General features: G+C 39.0%; 1 non-coding gene across 1 annotated transcript; it reads left to right on the top strand.

The window, feature by feature from the left end:
• Positions 1 to 6,095: 6,095 nt before the first annotated feature.
• On the top strand, positions 6,096 to 6,168 carry trnak-uuu (transfer RNA lysine (anticodon UUU)). Its single transcript has one exon. It is a non-coding gene; the product is annotated as a tRNA-Lys (tRNA).
• Positions 6,169 to 9,109: the final 2,941 nt, after the last annotated feature.

Here is a 9,109-nt window from a genome sequence, read left to right on the forward strand (position 1 = left end):
AACTCCTGTGTTATCAATTGCCTGTTCCAGGCCTGCTTCATGGAGAATCTCATTCATCCTGGCTCCTCCATAACACTTAGCCAGCAGGGCTTTGATATCTCCAATAGCCAAGAGCTTCCCCAAGGTTTCTTCCTCTACCATTCTAATCCATTTCCCTGCCCCTTCATGTATGTCTGGAAGTCGAGCTATCAGTCCATCTAGATCCTGGTTGGCCCATGGCACATTTTGTTCTTGTTTCCCTTTTATTAAAATAGGACACTGCTTTGTCTGTTCACTTGCTGGATCCCCATCGCTGAAATCTTCATCACTGGATTGGCTCAGAGAGCTCTGTTCATCACTATCTTTTTACTCAGGTATCTGTCGCTTAAACACTCACCAGCTAGGTCCATGTTGCTCGTGTTCCTTATCAGTCTGCCCTTTTCACATCTCTGCCACTCCAATGTCTCTTCGGGCAGATCTTCAATTAACAGTCTGCCTGACACTCGCATTTGTATTCTTTCTTAAAGCTGCTTGAGGGGACTCTTGATTTTGAGCATCTTTGTCTTTCTTCAGGTCTTCTTTTCATTGATTTTCTTCTATCTTCCTTTTCTTTCGACATCTTTCCTGTTCTTATAAACTCATGTTGTAGATCCTCTACAACTTCATCCAATTCTCCCTCAGGTATGAACTCTTCCCTTAACATGCTTTCACCTCCATTCTGTTTTGCCACTACTCCTGTTATTAGTTGCAGTAGTTCCTGTTGAGTATAAAACCTCCCTGCACTTTCTTCCATTTTTACTACCCCCACGCTTTCTCTTGAACCCCTTCTTTCTTCATAAATTGATGCTTCCCTTTCTCTTTCTTCATTAATCCCTTCTTGCCTATCATCCTTTATCTCTACCTATCCTCTTATTTCCATTGATCCTTTTATAACAGGCATTTGGCACTTTTCAACTTGCTCAAGGGGTGGAGCATAGGGTGGAGGCCTTTCCATTTTTTCTTCATGTTTGTCATCCAATGCATTCTTTTGCTGTTTTTAATTTCTTAGTATTTGTATTCCATGATCTTTAAACAACTGCAGTATCCTTCTCTCTTTGTCTCTTTTCTCAACCCTCTTTTTTCCTTTGTCTTTTGCCTTGTGATTTTTTACTAATGCCTCCTTTCTCTACCCATAGCTACATCAAATGTTCCCTCTGCTGGCCATTTTGTGTTCAATCCTTTTGTTCTATTTTCCCATTTCCTAGACACCTTCCTTATGATTTCTCTGCACACTGGAAATTCTGTGCATATTTGTTCCACAGGTGTCAATGTCATAATTGTCTGTTATTAAAATATGCTTCTTTAAGTTTATTTAACCCCTTTAACCCCAGCTTATTTTCACTACTGGCCTATTCTTCACCAGGTTGGCCAGACGAGGCCCACTAAAAGTATCTGACCCCTGACTTCCCCTGGGCTTTTGCTGGGTTGAGGACTTGTTACTATTCTCTTTAAGGAATTTTGTTAGTTTTTCTCAAATATTTTAACACAGCATTTATTTGTTTTTCATTCAGTTGTCTTGTAGGTGTCTTCTCTGCTCCTAACCTGCATGAGTTACTATGCATCCAGATAATGTCCCTTCTTAAGGTAATTATATCAAAGCTCCATGGCTCTTCTACAGCAAACCTGCGATCTGTGGCAGTTATTCCTCCTGCCCAGTGTATAAAAGTGAGAAATGGAGTTAATTCCACTTGACACCCCCATAAAGTCACAGAAACATTTAATTCACTTCTATCACAATATTCTAAATGAAAGGGCTCAAGGAAGTTAATTAAAGTTTCCCTCTCATTTTTATTTAGTATCCCCCTTCCTCTTCTTCTAATTCACTTCTATTTTATTTCCACATATCTCATTCATTATTTACAACAATTGGACTTCCTTTATTTTTCATAATTCATTCATTACAACAGTTGAGTTTCTTTTTATTTTTGTATGACTCAATTATTACAACAGTTGAATTTCTCTTTAAAAAATGTATTTATTTATTTTTTTTTAATTAATAATTCACTTATTACAACAGTTGAATTTCTCTTTATTTTTACATACTTTACTCAGTACAACAATTAAATGCTAATAATCATCTGTATTTTTACAACAGTAAGTTGCTGGTTTAGTTTATTTGTCTTCTCTTTCCTCCATATATTTCCATCCACACATGTCTTATCTGCTCTGGCTCTCTTATGCCAATCCACACTTCCACCTTCCCTATTGTTCCATTCGTGGTGTAAACTGGCATTATTTCTCCATCACTGTTCCTGCTGAACAGCACCCTACTTTCCCACTGCACTGGCCTTATGTCTGAACTGACATAAAGGGTAACATTCTTCAGAACAGATGCTCCTCCCTCTCCTGGTTTTTCTGTTGTGTGGATTCTGTAATATGGAATTTCGCTTTTGAGATAAGGAATGTATACTAATTGATTGGTATTCTTGTTGTTGTCCTCATTTGTCCCCATTGGGTTGGGCTTAACATGTAAAGTCCCTCCAATTATTTTACCAATGGTTCAACTGTTGCATACTATTGCTGTCCAATTTACCCATGGCCATTCATATTCTATCTCCTTCAAATTTGTAATTCTGACCATGTTTTTCAGCAGCTCTTTCTTCTTCTGCTCTGTTAGTTCTTTTCTGCTTCCCGTAACATCCACATACTCAGATTCCCTCCAGAAGTGATTACTAATCCCTCTAGTTTCTATTAATGTCTTTTCTAAATCTTCTTCTGCTTCATCTTGCCTTTGGGGAACATCTTTTCTCTCATAACTTGTTAGTCTCTGCATTTTTCCTTAGTTGGGAACACTGGAAAGAAGAGAAAATTCTTTTCTGTGCTCATCTATTTAATCATAATTTTCCCTGGACACACACACTACTTAGCTTATCTGCCTTCTTTGCCTCGCAGCTTGTTCACCCACCCCTCCCTCGTTCCCTCTCAGGGACATCACATCATATAATTAATTCTGAGAGGGGAGGAGAGAGATCAAGAAACAGGTGCTTTTTTTTTAACAACAACTGTGTTTCTTTGTCTGGATCACATCAGTTACAATTTGGATGGTGCCCAAATAATCGACATAGCCAATATCTTGGAACATTCTTAGTTTTTGGAATATTTTTTTTAACCTCTTTTACTACTTTTCCTTTATCCATTTTGTTCTGATCATATACACAGTTTACACCTGTTTCTTTATATTACAGCATATTTAACTGCACAATCGCATACACAACACAGTCTAGCGCAATCAGCAGAAGCACACAACTCAGCCAACATAAGCACAGTTATAATCAAAACCAGTAACACATACAAGCAGACAATGCAGTCGATGTCACACATGCTTGAAGCATCAACACATATAAAATTTTTCAGTAAGACTTCTCAACTTTGCTCAGCCCGGGCTTTTAAATACTTTAAAACCTTCTTTAATGCCACTTCTGGCAACCTATATAGGATTTTTATATCCCACTTCTGGGAAGACCCACTTCTGGGTTTCATGCTACTTCTGCATGTTCTGTAAATGCCTGGTCTCTCAGCAGTGCTTCTATGAGGTGAAGTGTTATCCTCTGATCACACCATTCCTCAGCCAGCTAAGGGCCTCTGGCTTAGTGCAGGCTCCCCTTCATTACTGGAGCTCTGCTGAGAGCGACATCCACAGACTTTTTGCACACTTTAAATCACTTACAATATCTATTCATATTCTTATGCACAATATTTGAAATCTGGACCGCACTCTTTATTTTAGTCAATTAGCAATTTAGTTAGGCTCGGACCAGCAAGGCTTTGTAGAGCAACCACTTACTAGGTTGGACTTACATCAGATCAGACAAAGACACCTTTTAAGCAAAGTGCTTACCTCAGTTTTGGCGCCAGTGTTTTTGTGCAATCCGTGCCAGCCGGCCCTTCGTGGCTCCTCCACCCTTCTGGCCTTGATTCCGGCCCCTTTGTGGTCACCAAGATATGTTGTGGAAAATTGTTGAAGATTCTCTCCTCTTTGCAAGAAAACTCTCAGAGTCAGTGGTTCCAGATGTCAAAGGTAATAGTTTATTGAGCAACCAATAAACCTGAGAAGGCCAGCTGTCCATTCTGCCTTCACTGTTCCCTACTTCCAGTTTTATACACATTTGCTATCTCTTCTGAGTCCATAAATTATTTGCCCTGGTTATCTCTAACCAATGGACTAGCATTTTACATTACTTCAGCTCGCTACCATTATTTCTTAGACCTTCTGGTTTCTTTCTAATGGTGGAAACTTAGCAACCTATCTATTTTTTAAAAAGAGTATTTATTTTAGAAAGTATACATTCTAAACAAACAAAATAATGTTAAACTAACACAGTCAATCTTTCGTTGTTAACCATATTGAGCTCCTTGCTTAATGATTATGTGTGTCTGTCTTTGCTCTGTATGTTGACTGAGTCTGTTACACACACACGTTTTTCTTATTACAGTTGTCACAATTACATATCTCTGATTTGTATTATTTCTTAAAACTGTACCCAAGAGCCTGGATAGCTCAGCTGGTTGAGCATCAGAATTTTAATCTGAGGGTCCAGGGTTCAAGTCCCTATTTGGGAGATAGACTGTCAGTTTGCTCTGTGTTCAATCTAGCTTTTACATTTCCTTCCAAAACAAATGTCCTCTTGCTCTTTGGATGTGACCTCCAAAATGTATAATATCCAAGTTTAGTTTCATCACTATGATATTTAGTTTTAGCTACTGGAGGGCTAGGTGGCAATCTCTCCAAGGAAGTATGACGGAGCTGGCAAAGGTGCTACTTTGAGAGCAACACTGGCAGGTTTTGCCTGACCAAGCAGTTCTGCCCTTCGCTTGGGCTGTGTTGATGCAACAAGCCAGATAAAAGCTATACCTGCCCATTTACATTTAGTTGTGGGTGAGTAGTTAAGGTGATGGACTAGAAATCCATTGTGGTCTCTCTGCATAGGTTCAAATCCTGCTTACTATGGTGCTGCTGTTCATCTACTTTCCTTTTTTTTGGTATTACGATGGTTAATAAAAAAGATCTGTGACAATGTTATGAATTTTGAAAAGAATTGTGGTCCATGTATGCTTCAGAAGTCCTTTTAAAAGTACATTGCAAGACAGGCAAGACAAAGGATTTTTATATATAGGCAGGTCTGAGCAGGTTATATAAGCACGTGGTGTTCAGTCATCCTGTAGTGGTTAGTACTCTGTTGTGGCTGCAGCAACCCCGGTTCAAATCTGGGTCATGGAAGTCTTTTTCAATAGATGAAGAAAACTAGCTCATTTTGCCACTTCTGCTCACGCCAACCTTTCAACTGAGTGTGTGTTCCCTCAAGCTCTGCTGTGTCCTGTGCTTTACCCATCAAGCCAAAAGAGTACAGTAGTGCAGAAGTGTGTAGTAGTGGCCGAGTTGTTAAGCTGACTAGGGTTGCTATCTGTTTTGCTTTTGCTTTATTCTCTTGGTTTAGAGTGGGTGTCACTTAGATTCATTAATTATGCCTTTGGCCGTGTCTTTGTACAAAATTCTTTTTTTCAATTTCACTTGCTGACCCGCGTCTCGTTTCGAGCCTGAAGTGGGCACTGTTCCAAAAGGCCCAAGTCATCCCTTAAGTTGTCCATACATTTCAGGCGGTAGGAGCTGTGGCTTTGGAACCCCCTGATGACTTAGAGGTCTTAAATAGACAGCTCATGAGTAACTGCTTTATATCAAGTTTAGAAACTTGCATATCAAAGCAATGAAATGTTGCCTTTCTGCTGGCGTTTTGGAACATGACTGCTTTATCTTCCTCAAAAGAAGAAAGTCTCGTGTCAATGCAAAGGTGCTCCACTCAAAGAACTGTTATGTGCTCTTTTAGATAAATGAAGCTGAAGTGTGCTCATTATAACATTTGAGTAATAATTACTCTGCTCTCTAGACCACAAAAGATTTGGCAAGCTTCCATAAAGGGATCGCAGCCTTTTTTTTAGCATTCCCTTCCTGCCAAGAGCAGCCCAACACTCTCAGTCCTTATTTTTTGTAGAATTCATGGCAAATTAACTTAGTCAACAGGTCAAGTGCACATTTTGGCTCGACTGTCTTTATGTTCCTGGGGGTCTCACACCTTGCATGTGCCTGGATAGCTCAGCTGGTAGAGCATCAGACTTTTAATTTGAGGGCCTAGGTTTCAAGTCCCTGTTCAGGTGTTAGGCTGTCAGTTCACTGTGAGCTCAATCTAGTGTCTTCCCTTCCAAAAAAAAAAAAAAAAAAAAATCTTCACTTGCTTTTTGGATGTGACCTCCAAAATGTGTAATATCCAAGTTTAATTTCATCACTATGATATTTAGTTTTATCTGCTGGAGGGCTAGGTGGCAATCTCTCCAAGGAAGTATGACAAAGCTGGCAAAGGTGCTGCTTTGAGAGCAACACTGGCAGGTTTTGCCTGACCAAGCAGTTCTGCCCTTCGCTTGGGCTGTATTGATGCAACAAGCCAGATAAAAGCTATGCTTGTCCATTTTCAAGCAATTGTGGCTGAGTAGTTAAGGTGATGGATTAGATATTCATTGGGGTGTCTCTGCACAGGTTTGAATCCTACTGAAAGCATGAGAATAGAAATGATTTCTTTCATCCATGGATGGAATGTCTTTTACCACAAAAATTACCAGTACCAGTGAGAGTAGGACAACCAATCTTCAGCCTGCGTGTGTTTCAGCATTTAATTTCAGAGTGAAACTACCATTCAAATACACACAGCAACTCAAAGGTACACCAAAAAAAAAAAAAGCTGTATGCATGAAATTGAAGACATTTAGACGGGAATATATCAATGTTTTGTTGAATTATTATTAGTATTGAATAATTATATAGTATTATATTTCCATTTGATTAATGTTTTATATTTTCATTTCATTAGACTCAGTTTTTTCATTTTAGAATTTAAATAAAACATAAAACATGGTATCCAGAAAAATTAAGCAGAAAACATGGAATTTGGGCAAGAATAAAATGTATGAAAAAAATAAAATGGATTTCATAGGGCTCTCATACAGGCAGTTTAGCAATAGACAGGTGAGCATTTTCAAGTAAAGTGCTAGGTCAAGATCATCACCTTAATGATGCAAAATATTGTGCTACATTTTTTTAATAGCTGAAACTATATATAAACTGAGATGTGAGATGATGTCTAACATCATTGGCTGTTACTGTATTAGAGTTTAGCAGATTACATCAATAATATTTATATTCATGGACTTCTGGTATGGTGTCAGGATGAGTGGCAGTGTAGAGCGAGATCTCCCAGTCAGGTCTATTATACTCCCCTAATTTAACTTAATTTTACACATTGAAATTAATTTGCAAATATGGAGGGGGAGAAGCAACGAAAGGCTAGAGGCAAATTACCCCAGAGACCCGAGAAAAATTAGCAGCGGAAAAAGACTACAACGACAACGCTGGCGAGCACGAGGTCACGGACACCCTGCAAACTAGCATCGGTGCTATACACGCTGAGATAAAGGCTATCCGATCAGACGTGAAGATGGAACTAAACCACTTTCATGAAATCCTCTGCAGAGATATGATAAATGACTTGGCAAACTTTAGGACAGACATCAGCCTTAAACTGAACGAAACTGCCACAGATTTAAAAAATATGGTGGGTAGAGTGGAGGAAGCTGTACAGCGGCTGGCAGACTTGGAAGATTGGAGTACTGAAGCTAAAGAAGTGATATGTCAAGCCCTTGAAATCCAACAAAAAATTAAAACAAAACTGACAGATCTCAAAGCACGGTCACGACAAAACAATGTATGCTTATATGGAATTCCAGAAGAGGCCAAAGCAGACAACATACAGGAGTTTATTGAAAGTTTCATCAAGACGGAATTGTCCCTCCCTGATACTGAACTTGTGATATAGCACTGCCATAGGGTGTTCGGCCCAAGCCGCCGCCAAATGCTAACCCCCGATCAGTTGTGATTTACTTTCTCGAATATAAGATCAAAGAGTTGGTGCTCCGTTCAGCATGGAAAAAGAGGGAAGTTTACTTGAAAGGGAAAAGAGTGTACTTTGACCAAGATTACCCCATGAAGACTCAAAGGAGGAGGAAGGCATACACCCCTATCAGGAAACTACTCATAGAAAAAGGTCTCCGTTTCCAGACGCTACCTCCAGCAAAACTTCGCATATTTTTTGAGGAAGTTCCCATTGTTTACAACAGCGCAATGGAGGTGATGGAGGACTTAAAAAGAAGGATTAACCACGAGAGCATCAGAGAAGATAACACCACTGCATCAACACCCATGGAGAGGCTGAGTAAAATCTCCTGGGAGATGGTGGGCGCAAAAACGTGCTGCAACTGAGACGCCCACCGAGAGACAGCACGGAAAAGACTCCAGGGTTTCCGCCAGGACACCGGAGAGACTGTTTAACTTATCCTCAGAGTAAAATACAGTTAATGATTACTGTCTCATCCACGATTAAAACTACCAGAAAGACAGACTAATACAATATGGAGAATATTCATACATGTGTTATGAAAGAATATCTGTATATTTACTCTTCGTCCAATGAAGGTTTCACAACAAATAGTTTTACTATGGATCTATTTGTTGAGCTATAGCCATAATAGATCCAAAAAAAACAAAAGACCTCAAGATGTTTGGGAGTTTTAGGAAGAAATATCTTACTAAGTGTGCACTGATTTATAATATCAGTTTGCACTGGGAAGGCCCTTCGTTAATCAATGATTTTCCTTTCCAAATAGAAGTTACGTTAATAGAAACCTCGATTATGGAAGTTGTTTTGTTTGATTGTACATTTCTTATTTTCATGTTCTGTGTTAATTATGTTATAATGTTAAGGTCACTTGGGGTTTACAATGTGAAAGTGTATCTGGTGATAAATGTTCCAACAAGAATATAGAATAATTACACTTAATGTTAACGGGTTACAAAATCCTATCAAACGAGGTAAGCTCATAGCCAAGATGAAAAGAAAGAACCAATAGATAATTTTCTGGCAGGAAACTCACCTGGTACAAACTGAGCATGAAAAACTGAAAAGGTTAGGATTTAGAAACACATTTTATTCATCTTATACTAAAGTACATGCTAGAGGAGTTGCAATATTGATATCAAATAAGGTGACTT

Source organism: Myxocyprinus asiaticus, chromosome 5 (genome assembly GCF_019703515.2).
Source record: "Myxocyprinus asiaticus isolate MX2 ecotype Aquarium Trade chromosome 5, UBuf_Myxa_2, whole genome shotgun sequence".
NCBI classification, from domain to species: domain Eukaryota; kingdom Metazoa; phylum Chordata; class Actinopteri; order Cypriniformes; family Catostomidae; genus Myxocyprinus; species Myxocyprinus asiaticus.